The 16,774-nt window shown below is 43.8% G+C and overlaps 1 protein-coding gene across 4 annotated transcripts in view; it reads right to left on the minus strand.

Annotated features, from left to right (window-relative positions):
• The window catches only part of CREBBP (CREB binding lysine acetyltransferase), a 126,556-nt gene that overhangs the window by 70,474 nt on the left and 39,308 nt on the right, over nucleotides 1-16,774 (minus strand). The gene's annotated exons all lie outside the window — the stretch shown is intronic.

The following is a 16,774-nucleotide window of genomic DNA, read 5'->3' on the forward strand; positions in this document are numbered from 1 at the left end:
ACATACAGTAGCTAAAGGCCAAGAACAGGAAGAAGGAGCCTGGAGCCATGCCCCTCTCCCACTCTGGCCTGTGCAGGAGTGGCCTGTGCAGGAGTAGCTCTAGCTCGGGAGGCCCGTTGCACACCCCACCCAACCTGCCTCTTTGAAGGTACAGGAACTGGCTTCTTTTGTTGCCTGCCCCTGCTTTTCCTGAAAGTCCTAATATCCTACCTATTGCCTCAGGCTCACTCTACTTTTCTGGTGTTTTGGTGAGTGTGATGTTTGGAAACTGGGGGGCGGAGGGGGGGGCAGGGTCCCCTGAGGGACGGCCCCCTAGGGAAGCACAGTCCCTACAATTGCAATCAAGGACCTGAGGCTCAGCTCTCCCCACTAACCTCACACAGGGACCCTGGCTGCAGCCCGAGGCTGCGGGGCCACCTCCCTTTGTTCCTCCCTCCTATGGACCCCTGACCTCACCTGTCAGAGGAGTGTCTTGAACAAGAAGAATTACATTATTTCTTTCAGCTCCAAGATTTTAGGTGCAAACCAACAATGCTCACCACAGGCTAACCCTTAACAGCTGAAATGTCCACATAAAAACACAATAAAGACAAACTAGTAGAACCCAGATCTCGCTTCTGTGCAGGTTCGTATGTGCAAGTAGCTTCTATGCCTGGCTCTCACATCTGACATTTTCACCTTTTTCAAAGTGAATACATTCGTTGCCACTTTTGCCCTATTTGCTTTCCTTGAGTATATGAAAACAAATTTAAATTCAATTGAACTTCAAATTCAACTCGAGTAACTGAAACAAAAAAAAATTATTCTCAAAGCCCAATAATTAGGCTCAACTTTAAGTTCAGATGATTTAACCAAAGCGACACGGTAGCTCAGGAAATTTAACATAGCAGGCATTTCTGGTTCTCGACTAGTTTCCTTCAGCTGTTATCTGAAACTCTGAAGAAGTGAAGCAAGAACTATTTTCGAAAAATATGACCCCAAATTAACTCCATGCAATAATTATTTCTCTCAGAATTTGTTTTATTGCGCAAAATCAAACCCTGTTTTTAGCCGCCCAAAAATTTGCAGAAAAAAATATAGCTAGGATTTCTACTTCCTGGATTCCATCTAAAATTTCTCTACTTAGGGACCACCTGTGTCAGAAGGCCTGTGCACCATTCACGCATCTGTGAACTCATGCTGTCCTCGCGGTCAGCCAGGACTTCCTGACTGCCTGCCATGAGTCCTGCCCGGTTCTGAGCATGCGTAGACACAACTCTTCCACCTGTCACAGTATGCTCCTTTAGAGCCACCAAGTTGACAGACAAGAAAATCAATGTTGTGGAAGCTTCTAGCATCGACAAACCAAAGTGGGAAGCATCTAGAGGGCGGGAAGAAGTAACTGTCCTCCTACTCACACTAACCACCTAAGGTCATCACCCCTTTGGTGCAGAGGGAAGTAAACACCAAGAGGCCACTGAACTCCCAAAGGAGTTCGGTGAGGCTCAAAGTTCACCCCACCTGTTCTATGAAATATGAAGCTATTTCTTCTGCAACTGCCTTGCAGGGTGAAATGAGTTGGGTAGGTGGTCCAGTTAGTTGGGCACAATTTGTCTGGTGAGCCTCTGGGCAAAGCACTTTTTCTAGCTGGCTGAACCAAGTGTTTCAGAGTGTCTGATGCACTCTGACACATTTCTTGTCACTTTTTCTTCATGACCATCCAATCAATAATGAAGGAAACTGTCTCAATGTGGTTTTGATCCACAAAAGGTGGGACAAGAACCAAGGTAAAGTCAAAGCCAAAGATCGCAGATGGCAGGTAAGCAATGTCCAGCTCCCTGGGGACTATACATTTAATAAGTAGGAGAAAGTGCCATCCTTAGCCTACGACAACACACACAACTCTAGAGATCAAGTGCAATGAGTCCAGGCTACCTGCGGGAGGCCAGGCTCAGCTCCCTTGGTCCAGAACCAGCCCCAGGCTGACCTTAACCAGTCAGAGTGAACAGGGAGACCAATGGGCCAGTCCTACAAAGGGCTGCCGCCACCTATCTCCCCTGTCGTTGACTATCTCGACAGAACCTAATAGAACTGAAGGCTACTCTCCAGTCCTAGCCTATAGTTTGGGGTAAAAGCTGTTTGCTTCTAGAGATTTGTAAATTTCTGAATTCCTGTTCTATATTTATTCTCCTTTGATCAGACTGCATACATGTGGTCCTGAGTCTAGTGCTAACACATATTTTTAACACCAAGGCTCATAATGAAGTAGTAAAATCGAAGTGTCTAATTCTGATTAATAAACATCTACATATTTGTTCTAATTTCCCAACAGTTACTTGATAATAATTACTTGCAACTGAAGTTTATCAGGATCTGGCTTAAGGCTGTTAGAGAACTATCTTGTAATCTTTTCAATAAAATTCAAAAGGCAGGATAGCAGAAATAGGCAACTGTTGAACTGATGATAAAATCATATAACATGAATAAATTAAAGCCTATGGAATTAATATTTATATTCTGCCTCACTCAGCAACAGCCCACAGAGGCTCACCCTGTTTTTCTGGAGCCCCTTTAAGTACTGAATTCAAGTTCAATCTCAACTAGGAAAAGTGGGCAAGTTAAATACCTAGAAAAAAGAGCTAGCTCTCCCATAATGAAATCTTCTCTTTTTAAGATTTTATTTATGTATTTATTCATGACAGATACAGAGAGAAGGGAGGGGGCAGAGACACAGGCAGAGGGAGAAGCAGGCTCCCTGCAGGGAGGCCGACGCAGAACTCGATCCCGGGACTCCAGGATCACGCCCGGGACTGAGGGGGCGCTAAACCACTGAGCCACCCAGGGATCTCCTCCCATAATGATATCTAAATTAAATAATGCCTTACAGGTCTACCGCATCATTCCATGAGAAAACATTCTTATAACCAGGTGGATCACTCATATGAAACCCTACTCACTCTGTTGTCTGTGGCTCTCACTTCAAGGAGAGAATGAGACATGTAAATGGCAGTCCCTGCACAGGAACGCACAAACTAGGTAAGAAGGAAAGAAAATCCTGGTGCCAGATCCAGAGGCCTACCTGCCTTCAACTGCACAGGGATGCGGATTACATATTTGCCGAAGCAGGGCTCTAAAGCATGAGATCCAAAGACAAAAATCTCTCTTTAGAGTTTAGTTTAAGAAAGCTGAACAATACCTACACTAGCCTTTATTATTGAAACAGTGTCTGAAGCAAATTGTAGTAACAGTGCCTGGCTCGTCAATCAAAACCTGAAGTCCTGAGCTATCTGGCAAGCAGATGAGTGACAGCCATCCTCAGAAGAGGGACAGGGTAGATGTTGCTTCTCTTTCTACTATGACAAACATGTACTACAGATATACTGTGCAAAGTACAGAGCACTACATAAGTCTATGGCATTATCTGTCATAGTAACATTTTTTAATTAATTAATTAATTAATTTATGATAGTCACAGAGAGAGAGAGAGAGAGAGAGAGAGAGAGGGAGGCAGAGACACAGGCAGAGGGAGAAGCAGGCTCCATGCACCGGGAGCCCGATGTGGGATTTGATCCCGGGTCTCCAGGATGGCGCCCTGGGTCAAAGGCAGGCGCTAAACCGCTGCGCCACCCAGGGATCCCCTGTCATAGTAATATTGATGACAGTCTACCCTCAATCTGTCTTTGGCTTAACACTAGGATAAGGCTTGCCTTCCTGGAACATACATCTCTGTGTTCTCAGGCCCTAGCACATAGCGGGTGCTTACTTAGTATTTGGGGAAGGAACCAAATAAATGAATCCTCTAAGAGACTGCTGTATCACACAGCTGCTCAGAACAGAGACCCCAACATCAGCCCTGAAGGCAACTGCAATCAAAGAACTGGAGGCCAGTCACCACTGGCTGGAGGGGCACTGGGAACGGCAGCAGGAACAGTGTCCCCTTCTGTCCTCTAAATACCCACGAGAACCTCAGCTCCTAGCTGGAACAGACAGGCAGCCTGCTGACCCTGCTGAATTTCAGCACGATGAGACCATTCCCTTGGGAGCTGGTTTCAGAGGAGGATGATAGCTCTGGGGGGCATCACAGTATACACAGGAGCCTGGCCTGGCTGTAAAACATGTCCTCTGCACTACATCCACTGAGCCAGCAAAGCCTTGGCTTTGGCACAAGACTCCAGGCCATTTCCCCTTCCCACTGGTGCAACAAGACACTGATCTATCAGCCTCAGTGGTCACCAGTGGCTGCAAACAGCCTCCTCTGCTGACCACAGCATGTGGGGCAAATATTTACATTTTTTACTTGTGTCATGATATGACAACTATCAACATATAGTAATAAAAAAAATAAGCTCTGGGCTCCCAAAAAACAGCAAGATTCTCTCCATTATACTAAGCCTAAGAACATCTTTACTACTCACCTAATCAAGTAAGGCAGTAAACTGAAAATCAAAGAACTAGGGGGGCTAAAAGAAAAATAACTCTGACAGAAATTTCCTCCCCAAAATAGGTTTCTACAGTAGGAGCAAGCCAAGTCTCCATGTTCTTGCTCCCTGGTATCCCCAAAAAGTTAAGAATGCTCGCCCTCAGGGAAGGAAAGTACCAGCTGCCTATCTCTCTCAACTTTCAGGGAAGGGTAAGCTCTCCCCACAACTCACACACCCCTGCCACATACAGGCATTTTCCAGTGGAAAGTCTCCTGTCTAAAGACATCAACCACTCAACCATCCTCACAAATGAACTCTCCCCAATTTTCATCTCCAAATATCCTCTTTCAACATACACTCTCAGGAAGGATCAGATCATAACCATTTATGAGCTAAAAGCTCAATGGGGACTTTGCTGTGTGACCAGCTAAGAATATCTGGAACAGGACAGAAGTGGAGGATGAACAGGGCTGGAGGAAAGTTGCTTCCACTGCATGATTTTACTCAGACTCAGCCAGGCCTTCAGAAATGCTTCAAGTGGCAACAAATGTGGAGTTTGATGTGGTTTCGATGAGACCACTAAACACGTTCTTTTTTTCAAAAGCTGAATTCTTCAGTAGTTTTCCCCGCACCTTGATACACACTTAAAACCACACTACACAGCACAGCAATCAGAGGAAGTACTGCTCTGGGGGGTATTAATGATGCTGCTGAGAAAATACACAGAAGGGAAACCCTCTGTGAGTGTGGCCTTCATCAGTAAGCTTAGAAGGGACAACAGGACAGGTTAGAATTTTCCAGTGCAAGGGCTTCAAAGACCATTTGGTTAGAACTTACCCCTTTGTGGATGAGGATGGGGGCGGGGGGGCACAGAAAGCTGAGGAACATAGCGCATCAGCTAGAGAACTGACTGTGGCGCTCTCCACCACCTCCATGCTTAAACAGAACCGTGACTCCCCCCAGCTACACCTGCACTGGCATGTGACACTGATGGACAAGAAGGCTCAGTCCACAAAGCCAGCCCCATGCCTGTTTTGTGGCAATAAACATTAGCTAAGTTTTATTGGAACACGGGTACCAGTAAGATTTCATTCAGTCAGCCAGCAAGCTGTAGTTCAGTGTATGGACACTGGAGATATTTACCTGGTCTGAGGGTAGCTCTTTGATAAGGGTGAGCTGTGTGATCCCGGGTGATTTACTTACACCTCTCTGTGCCTTGGTTGTATTGTCTCTAAAGCAGACATAACAGCACCTCCTCTTAGAGTTGAGAAAGGTTAAACAAACTCACAGATGTATAACATCTGAATGATACAGTACTGCAGGTGCTGGCTAGGAAGGACACTGCTGTCGCTTGGTTTGGGGAGGAATGGTTTCACAATAGATAGGATTTCTTTCAGAAGTATGCTTAGGGTAATAAAGGAAATGAATATTTTTCAGAGAATGTGTGATGGTAGGGAGTATTCAAACAGGTAGGATCAGAGGGAGAGGCCAGCTGGAGATATTGGCACTGGATTATGAGACATTTTCAGAGAAACATGAAATAAACTTGTGACAAACCCCATCTCATGCATTTGCCAATTGTAGCAATACTCATAATGGGCAACTATTTTCAGGCTGTCCTAGTAAACCACAAATATTTCCAGTTCTCACTTCAGATTGTTTTCTGGTATTAAAAACAATACTCAGAAAGTTCATTTCAATCTTAAGATATATCATGAACAATAACAATTTAACTTCAATGTACCTGAGGCCTAACCTTACTGGGCTGGAATTTAAACCAAAACCTGGAAGAATATGCCCACAAAGGAAAGAAACTGAGGGGCCTCCTGCTTGTAAGCTGGCCATGACACAGCAACAAGTGCTCCATCCTGATGCAGCTTCGACCCAGCCCAACACGTTCACCAGCCTCAAGTGTCTAGCCTGTTCTGCACATGCTGGCAAACACATGAAGCCACAGATTCAGATAGGGTATGTAAGACAACACAATTTCATACACCATGAGCAAAAATTTACCAAATAATTTAAGAACCAGAAGTATTCATTCTTTTCAATGACATAAAGAACCAGAACTAACCCAGAGTATGGCCATATCATCTGCAAAGCCAAAAGCATTTTCTCTTGGCAACCTACCATTGTTGGGAGAAAGCCAAGAAAAGCAGTTTTCATGGAAAGACATGGCTGCATTGCATTCAGTTGTCTTGCTATCACCCGCTTGCTCTTGGAATCCTTCCAGTACCTCAACTTGGCAAATAATGAGTAAGTAGAAATATGCAACAGATCGCAACACCAAAGACACTGCCTGGCTTGTGCAGAGTCACCTGGAGCAAGAGAACTGGGCTGGAGACCCTGGACACACAAGCAGCCTGGCCCACCTCACTGGACTCGACTCTTACAATGCTGCCACCCCGGAAATTATCCAGGGAAATCCACAGCTCCTGAGACTGGACACTTCCCTTAGACCAATAAATCACAAGTGGAAGATCGATAAGAGTATTTAGCAACTCTCGTGGTATCTCACTTAGATGATGTATGACCAGAATGTCACTTAGAAACAATAATGGAAACTGCTAAAAAGAAGGTGATGGGACACCAAATCACTGCCAAGGCTTCAGGCCTGGGGCCTCATCTGTATTCACCGAGATTTCACTCTAGAAGTTTCTAGCAACAAAACCAGTACCTCAACGCAGTTGGGTCTACTTTGGCATGTCACAGCAGATAGACACACCAGTTCTCCAGGGTGTAGTCCCTGGCAAAAGCACCAGGCCAAGGTCAGTGGGAGATTGTCTGCAAATCTGGTTCTGTACTAATTAGCTGTGTGACTAGGACAAACCTCTTGTCCCTCTAAGTCTTAATTCTCCTCGGCAGTAAAACATGAAGCATTCATATGACTAGGTGATCTTTTTTAAAGTTCCTTCTGAGCCTAAATCCAGTGACTTTTTTTTTTAAATTTTTATTTATTTATGATAGGCACACAGTGAGAGAGAGAGGCAGAGACACAGGCAGAGGGAGAAGCAGGCTCCATGCACTGGGAGCCCAACATGGGATTCGATCCCGGGTCTCCAGGATCGCGCCCTGGGCCAAAGGCAGGCGCTAAACCGCTGCGCCACCCAGGGATCCCCAGTGACTTTTTTGATTTAAAAAAATCAGCACTAAAAAAAATAAAAATAAAAATAAAAAATAAAAAAATAAAAAAATCAGCACTTGAATCTCATGAGGTCCACACTCCTAGAAGGCTCAGCTATTTACAGTGAGTGACAATCAGGAGACTCAGACTAACAGAGCCAAACGCCAGGCCCTGGGGCAGGAGGACCTCCCAAGGTAATGTTCCTGTCTTCCAATCCTGTGGAGTGGCCAGTGGCCTGTCCAGAATATTGGGGGTCTCCCATCCACACTGCACAGGGCCCAGGCTTTCCACAGCTCTGTGCCCTTCTCACTATTCCAGAGTATGTCACAGGCTCAACAATCCCAGGTGAGGGCAACGAAACTGCAATCAATTCCTTCCCCTAAACATCTTCTTAGGTAGAAAAGCAGCCTCTTTAGGATTGAGTACTCTTTGCAAGCAAAATAAAGCCCAGGGTAGCCCACAGCAACCATGGAGATAGAAGAGAAAGGAGGATGAGATGATAAAATAAGAAAAGGGGGGGAAAAAAAAGCATTTTGTTTTACAAAGAGCAAACCTTGATGAATTTTAATTTACACTGCGGCTCAGCTGCAGCACAATGGAATAGCGATGCAGGCTTTCAGTAACCCACTAGGTGACCCCGGCCTTTACCCCAAGCCCTCTGCAGGGAGCACTCTCCTGCAGGCATTTACTGTCCCCTCAAAAAGTGAGGAAACAGAACACACAGAGAGAGCAACAGAGGAACAAGGCAATGTCCACACAGGGAAGGACAGGTAAAGATGGGACTGAACACACAAAGGTGGCTTTGGGGAAGCAAGTCCATGATTATTATATTAAAGAAGAAAGAAAGCTGACATTTCAGAAAATTATGTTCCTCTTCTACCTTGGGGCAGGAAAACAACATATTCTTCAAACAGCCAGGGTGGAGGCTAGCTCTCGGAGGCAGATAGAGGACAAAGACCTGGAGCTTCCTGTGGCCTCCTCCTGCTCATCCTATGAAATGCCACAAATCTCAAATCATGAAACACACTCAGAGACACAGTACTGTTTCACACACACACATGTGACTCTACTTCTAACCAAACACTGGGTTGTGAAAATGCTAACAAAATATGCTCAGTATAGTAAAGTGTTTCCAGCCATCCTCACTAGTGATCCTGGTGAGGAGGTGGAGCAGGGCCTTTAAGGACGCCCAGAGTCATCTCTATGCTCCACAGACTGCATCGTGGTCACAAATGAAGTACGTGAAAGCACTTGGAAAAGTATGAAGTAGGTGTAAGGCAGTGGTGCCACTATACGTAAAACTCTTCTTTCACTATAAAAACTCACTCATTTCTGAGGAGAGATAAATGTTCCTTGCATAATACTTCTTAACAAAAGGATACAAAACACATAATCTCTAACAGGTGTGTGTCTGTGTGCTGTGCACAAATACACAGCAAGGAGAACACATTTCTTTTCTTTTCTCTTTTCTTTTCTTTTCTGTGACTCTAGGCCCAGCATGGGCTTAAATTCATGACCCTGAGGATCAAGAGTCACTGGCTCTACCAACTGAGTCAGCCAGGCATCCTGAACACCAACATATTTAATAGTGGTAACTCTAGAGCATTTACAGGTGATTATTTATTTATTTATTTATTTATTTAGACAGAGAGAGCGTGCACGCGTGCAAAAGTATGGGGAGGGGCAGAGGGAGAAGCTCATGCCATGCTGAGCAGGGAGCCAATGTGGGGCTCAATTCCAGGGCCCTGTGATCATGACCTGAGCTGAAGGCAGACAGTTAACCGACTTGAGCCACCCAGATGCCCCAGGTTTACAGGCGACTTTTATAAGTTTTCTTTTAAATGTTTTCTATATTATTCAAATTCTCTACACAAGGCATTATTTTATAGGGAGAAAACTTTTTTACTTTTATATTTTTTAAGATTTAGTTATTTATTGATGAGAGACACAGAGAGGCAGAACACAAGCAGGCTCCCTCCAGGGAGCCTGAAGTGGGACTTGATCCTAGGACCCCTGGATCATGACCCAAGCCAAAGGAAGATGTTCAACCACTGAGCCACTCAGGTGCCCTGAAAAGTTTCTTTTAAAGATTTTATTCATGAGAGATACAGAGAGAGGCAGAGACACAGGCAGAGGGAGAAGCAGGCTCCATGCAGGGAGCCTGATGTGGGACTCGATCCGGGGTCTCCAGGATCCCACCCTGGATTGAAGGCAGCGTACTAAACTGCTGAGCCACCGGGGCTGCCCTGAAAAGTTGTTTTTTAAAGCTATCCTCTACTCAAACATTCTGACTACCCATAATGATAAGATGGCCCACTGTGTGGCTGCACATCTATATTTAAAATATTAATTTAAACTGTCATCAGACACTGAATAAAACTAGGTAGATCAAACTGATTATGACTGCCAGAGATTACTTTTGGGTGGTAATTTAATCAAATTCATCCTGGTTATAACATGGCTATAAGTTGTCACACTCTGCTCTAATGGATTATAGATGTGGCCAGAAAAAGCCTGAACAAGGCGCTTAGCCACTCAGCCATGTCCAACACTCTCTGCAAAGAAGGCTGGAAGAAGGGAAATGAGAAACAAATACAGTCATCATCCCATCAGGATATAAAAAGCTGCAAACAGCTCCAGTGGCTTACATTTATCAACTTGGAAACTGAAGAGTTGACTCTTGGTACAACAAAGGCACAATTATCCTGTTATCTGTACTCTGGTTTTTAATTCAGGCAGTCAGGGATACCGTTCCATTCGAATTTATGTGGTACCTGAGCTTTGGAGAGAAACAGGCAGTATCTACCAGAATGCGTTTGGTTTCCAGATTTAGATAGCAAGGTGCATTTATAAATGGAAGGTACCTACTTAAGGAGGAGACAATCCAGCAGCTATCCTGTCTGCCCACTCCCACTAAAGCCCATCCGCATCCTTACCTCTGAGCAGTGATGCTCTGATCTTTGTGACAGTGGTATCTGAAAAGGCTGTAGCAATATGCATGCTTACTGACCATGAGGGTGATGTTTCTTAAGCATCTTCCAGGAGGAAGACACTATAGGGGCAGTGGAAGTGCACAGGATGCAAGGCCACGTCCTCCCAAGCCCAAGGAGAGACACAAGCTACAAGGAAACCAGATGGGCAGGTAAGCGGCTGGCACTGACATGGAATGCTAGGGTGCAGTGTGAAGAGGGAAAAGAGGTCCTGACCCAGGAGACAGACAAATGGCTCAAGAGGTCACACCTGAGCTGGGCCGTAAGGGGGAACTAAACAGTAACATTGATATCCAAATGTGGGAGCTACTGTTCTGTATTATCATTGTCAACGAGAAAACCTGTCAGCAAGGGGTCTGAGTATCCACAAGGCCTAGAAAAGCTTTCATTCTTGCAGTTTCAAAGTCTACCTCTACTCACACATCCACAACAATAGGACTAGATGACCAGCCATCTGGCTGGGAGTGAACTGACAGATCTAAGGTATTAATTAAAATGAGCATGGGAGACTGGCAAAAGCCGGGGTAAGGTGGTTATTAATGCTGATGATCACTCATCAAAGCTAAGCACTGTCTCAGAAGAGCATCATTCGCAACACCCACAATGGGGGAAGAAATCTGCAGTGATACCTCCAATCAGATCCTTACAGACTCCATCCCAGAGTCACAGCCGGGCATCCTCAGGACACTCCCAGCTCCACACACCTGTCCTTCGAGGAGCCCACAGGAAGCAGAAGCACACCTAGGCACAGCCACACCCTGACAACTTTCAGTACAAAGGCCAAGTGGGCTTGCGCCTATTCCACAGTAAATCTCTAATCAAAATGTGCCAGGTTTTCAGGGGAGAAAGGGTGCCCTGGACCCTCCCCTTGGTCTGTTCCTTAGCTCCCTGTCTGGCTGCTCCCCACTGAGATCACACACCCTTGCAAGAAGCACCCAGGGCTGCTCAGACTTCCTGACTTCCTGTTACTGACTTACGTGGGCAAGCACCTAGGAAGAGGATGTGGAAACCACAAAGCAGTGTGCAACCTGGAGGTGGCTTTAAGATTTCTTCCCAAAACCAGAGCACAGAAAATCTTTAGCATCAGAAGGGATTCTCCACAGTGAACATATTTCCTACAATATTGAATAGACAGGCATGTACGCTAACTGTAACAATTTACCAAGTCAGTAATTTCAAGACTATGTTTGAAATTGGCATTTCCTAGTATTATCTATCTATTGTCTTGTTCCAGGATTTTAACATGGCTTGTTTTCCAGTTCATTCTGCATATACTTGGCAGAAAAACATTGAATGTATTGAATAACACAGCTCACTACTGAGGGCACGAAGTTCCCACTCAGTGATAACACAGCAACCATTGCAATAAGGTCACTTCAGATTACGCGCTGTTTTGAAAAGCCACAAACCAAAGTGCCACAGTCTCATCCTAGAATATACAATAATATGCACAGATGTATACATACAGAACTATGGCCTTGGAATTACAATCCACTAATTATTTACATCTTCTGAATAGACAATGTCAACATTCAATTCAAAGCCCTGATGAGGTGCTGTTTAAAGCACCCTGGACACTTGCCTCGTTAGAACATTCAGGAAAGGTGCGCACTCTTCAGCAGACACCTGCCCCTGTGAAAGAGAACTTCTTCCCACACAAAATATATTATATCAAGCAAATCAAAGATGATCAAAGATGCTTGGGGAAGAACTCCATTTATAACAGAGTACATACTTCCCCTCCCCCACCTGCCAATTATGTCATCTGGCTTTAATTATTTATTGGAAGTACAATTAACATACAATGTTACATTAGTTTCAGGTGTACAACATATTAATTCAACAATTCCATCCATTTTCCTACTCATTCTCTTACGCTCACCTACCATGGTAAGTGCAGTCACCAGCTGGGACTATACAACATTCTGAAGATGTTGCTGACAATATTCCCTATTTATTTTGATTTATTTATTTTATAACTGTATGTTTGTATCTCTTAATCCTCCTTACCTACTTTACCTACCCCCCTACTAACCTCCCCTCTGGCAATCAGCAGTTCATTCTCTATATTTAAGGGTCTGCTTTTGTAGTTTTTTTATATTCCACATATAAGTGACATCACATGGTATTTGCCTTACTCTGATTTGTTTTACTTAGCATAATACCGTCCAGGTCCATCCATGTTGTTGTAAATGGCAAGACTGCATTCTTTTTTATGGTCGAATAATATTTCACTGACCACGTACACATATACATACGCACTCACATTTTTTCTTAACCCATTCATCTATTGATGGGCACCTGGACTTCTTATGATTGAGTACATCTTTATTTAAAAATTACTAAGACAGGGCAGCCTGGATGGCTCAGCGGTTTAGCACCGCCTTCAGCCCAGGGCCTGATCCTGGAGACCCGGGATCGAGTCCCATGTTGGGCTCCCTGCATGGAGTCTGCTTCTCCCTCTGCCTGTGTCTCTGCCTCTCTCTCTGTGTCTCTCATGAATAAATAAAATCTTTAAAAAAAAATTACTAAGACAAAACCTCTGGTTTCTATGGTCCAGTCATGCTCACTAGTTGACTCTCTCACAGGAGGAAGTTTTATGGTTGCATGGACCTTCAGAAGTTTGCATCAACAATACAGAAAAATTGTAGTAGAAAAAAATACAAGGCAGAATTTAAAATCATATGAACAGAAGTTAATAACAATCAGGGCAGCCTGGGTGGCTCAGTGGTTTAGCGCCACCTTCAGCCCAGGGCCTGATCCGGGAGACCCTGGATTGAGTCCCACATCAGGCTCCCTGCATGGAGCCTGCTTCTCCGTCTGCCTCTCTCTTTCTCCGTGTCTCTCATGAATAAATAAATAAAATATTTTTTAAAAAATGAATCAAATCTATATGCATTCATTTTTAATAATACCAAATATTTTTTTAAGTAATGTCTACAACCAACGTGGGACTTGAACTCACAAGCCCAAAATCAAGAGTCACATGCTCTACCGACTGAACTAGTCAGGTAGAGGGGCCTAAGGGCCTAGACAATTAGATTTTTAATGTTAAATTTGATTTTAAAAAACAACGAAAAAGAGACAAATCTCCCATGCAGATGTATTTCAAATACATTATGTAGACACCCCAGCAGAAGGGAGGTAGGCACAATCCCTTCCCCTTAAGTGTGGGCTATGCCCAGTGACTTCCTTCAAAAGAGGGCAGGAAAGAAGGGGGAAGATGGGAGAACGCTACAGAGAGACACCTGGTACACAGGATCTCAGCCAGGTGATCCGGGGCAACACTGGCCATAATGATAATGATAAGCCATGCTGACAGTTCAGTACGCACCCGATAGGATAAAAATAGCACTTTGTCTCTACAGTTCTCCTTCAGTTGCCCCAAAGCCCATAACCTAGTCTTATGGGAAAAGATCAGAAAAACCCCAGTAAAGGAACACCCTAATTGTCAAGGTCATTAAAAACAAGTAAAGTCTGAGAAAATGTCACAGTCAAGAGGAGAGAGCCTAAGAAGACATGACATATGTAATGTGGTGTCCTGGATGGGATCCTAACTAAAATAAAAAGAGGACATTAGGGGAAAATTAAGGAAATCTGTATAGATTTTGGTTAGTAATAGTGATATATCAATACTGGTTCACAACTGTGACAAATACATCATATTCATAGATTTTAATAATGGGGAAACGGTATAATTGGTGGGCAGGAGGAGGAAGATATGGGGATCTTCTGTACTCCTCTAATTTTTCTGTAAAACTGTTCTAAAAAAAATAAGTGTACTTTATAAATGAAGATAGTCTGATAAATACCAACATGTATTAATTCTAATGGAAGCATACGGCAGTGATTACATTATTCTGTGTTCTTTTGTTTTGAAAATTTTAAAAAACCTGAAAGTCACAATTCAAACTTTTCTTTGCTACAGTACTATTGTAAAAAAAAAAAAAAAAAATTAAGAGGCAAGATCACTGTTAAAAATCATGTTTGAAGGAATTAAAATTGTGCTGGCCTCCTGCACGTAAGGTAAACACCACACATTTTCACCAGCCAGAAAAGTTGACTTCTTCCTGGGTCTTGCTTACAAAACTTGCTTGGCTGAGTTATATTTCAGACTGAGAGCCACAGCCCCATCAAAACACAGGCAAGGCTCACAGTATACATGGGTGTGTTTCTAGAAAGTATAAGCAGAAAATCCTTTCAGGACAAAAAAATGCTCCTGGGAAACTAAGACTTTCTCTCCAAGTTCTTTGTTCTACACATTTTATAGACGGGGGAAACCTGATACATATACAGAAAATTAGGTACTACGCACTTCCCCACCAATCTTGAATCTTGCTGTCTTATAGACAAAATGGTACAGTACAGTAACTACAGACTGAAGTCAGACACGAACAAGCTGTACGTCAAAGTCGGCTACTTTCTAGCACGTGTCATCTTGAAAAATTTCCTGGGAGGCAAGAAGGTGGCTCAGAGCATTTTGTTCCATGTGTCAAACAGGTAAGACACCCAGCTCGCAGGGCTATCAAGTGCAAGATGAAGTGAGATCATGCTGTCAACTCCCAGCACAGTGGCCACCCAAGAAGTGTCACACTTTACCTGTTCTCTTACCGTAACTTAACAAGAGTAAATACAGTAATTGTTATCCTTGTTCATAATAGGATCATACTGAAATGTTATGTTATAGTCATTTTATAATTCTAAAAAATGCCAGAAGTATTACATAGTAATCAACATAAAAACCCTAAATGTTTTAACTTGGTGACAGATGGACAGCAAATTACTGTCTACAGTAAATGTGATTCTTTCCAAAATATTGCAGAAACATTTTGAAGAAGTGGATCCTTGAAGTCATGCTTTAGACCCATTTACATAAGGAATGTTAGGTTTAGCACATCCCGACTTTCTACACTGAGTAAAGAAGGAAATGATAGATACCTTTTGAAGTGTGATATGTCTAAGCACCAATTTCTTGTGTGTGTGTGTATGTGTTTTTTAAGTAGGCTCTGTGCCCAGTGTGTAGTCCAGAACGGGGCTTGAACTCTCACGACCCAAAATCAAGACCTGAGCTGAGATTAAGAGTCAGACGCTTGACCCACTGAGTCACCCAGGCACCCCCATTCCAAAATTCTAACGTATGCTCACATCATTGAGGTGGAGAGGTCTCCTAGGGCCACAGTACTAGCCCCTTATAGAGCTGATGACAGACTCACGGGGATCCCTGGGTGGCTCAGCAGTTTAGCGCCTGCCTTCGGCCCAGGGCGTGATCCTGGAGTCCCGGGATCAAGTCCCACACGTCGGGCTCCTTGAATGGAGCCTGCTTCTCCCTCTGCCTGTGTCTCTGCCTGTGTGTGTGTCTCTCATGAATAAATAAATAAAATCTTAAAAAAAAAAAAAAGCAGACTCACAGTGCCCTATACCAGACCTCCAAATTAGAATTTGCATCTTTTTTTTTTTAATTTTTATTTATTTATGATAGTCACAGAGAGAGAGAGAGAGAGAGAGAGGCAGAGAACCTGCAATCTGGACAGGAGCTGGGCAGGGCTGAAGCTGAAGGCAGTGCAAGAGCCCTGAACACCTCAGTGAATAATGTGGGCTCTTTTATTTTTTTACAGGTTGTTTTTTTTTTTTTTTTTTTTAATATTCATAGAGACAGAGAGAGGCAGACACACAGGCAGAGGGAGAAGCAGGCATCATACAGAGAGCCTGATGTGGGACTCGATCCAGGGTCTCCAGGATCACGCCCTGGGCTGCAGGCAGCGCTAAACCGCTGCGCCACTGGGGCTACCCAATAACGTGGGTTCTGAATGTGAATGCTCAGGTGTGCATGACTACCAAGGAATTATGCACTGAACAGATAGCAGAGGCAACATAGTGCTGGAGACACAGAAATTATGACCAGCCAGAACTTTAAGACTTTGCTCGAAATCCCGAATATGAAGCTGAGACCACCACCCACCCCCATGCTGACGGGCCACTAAAGACCATGTCTAAGGAGCAGGGCTCCTCAAGACCTGCCTTAAGAAAGTTTAAAAACAAATCTTGAAAGGTTCAAACTGGTCTGTGAGTACAACATATTCTAGAACAAACTCAAAACTCTCTAAAGGGAGACAACAAAACTCATCAACAACATATTCACAATGTCTACTACATAGTCAAAAATTATTGAACATACAAAGAGGTAGGAAAATGTGACCCACAATCAGACATTATACATACAAACAAACAAAAGACCACAAATGAAAAATCAGCCTTCAAAA

The sequence above is a fragment of the Canis aureus genome, chromosome 8 (assembly GCF_053574225.1).
Source record: "Canis aureus isolate CA01 chromosome 8, VMU_Caureus_v.1.0, whole genome shotgun sequence".
Taxonomy (NCBI): Eukaryota; Metazoa; Chordata; class Mammalia; order Carnivora; family Canidae; genus Canis; species Canis aureus.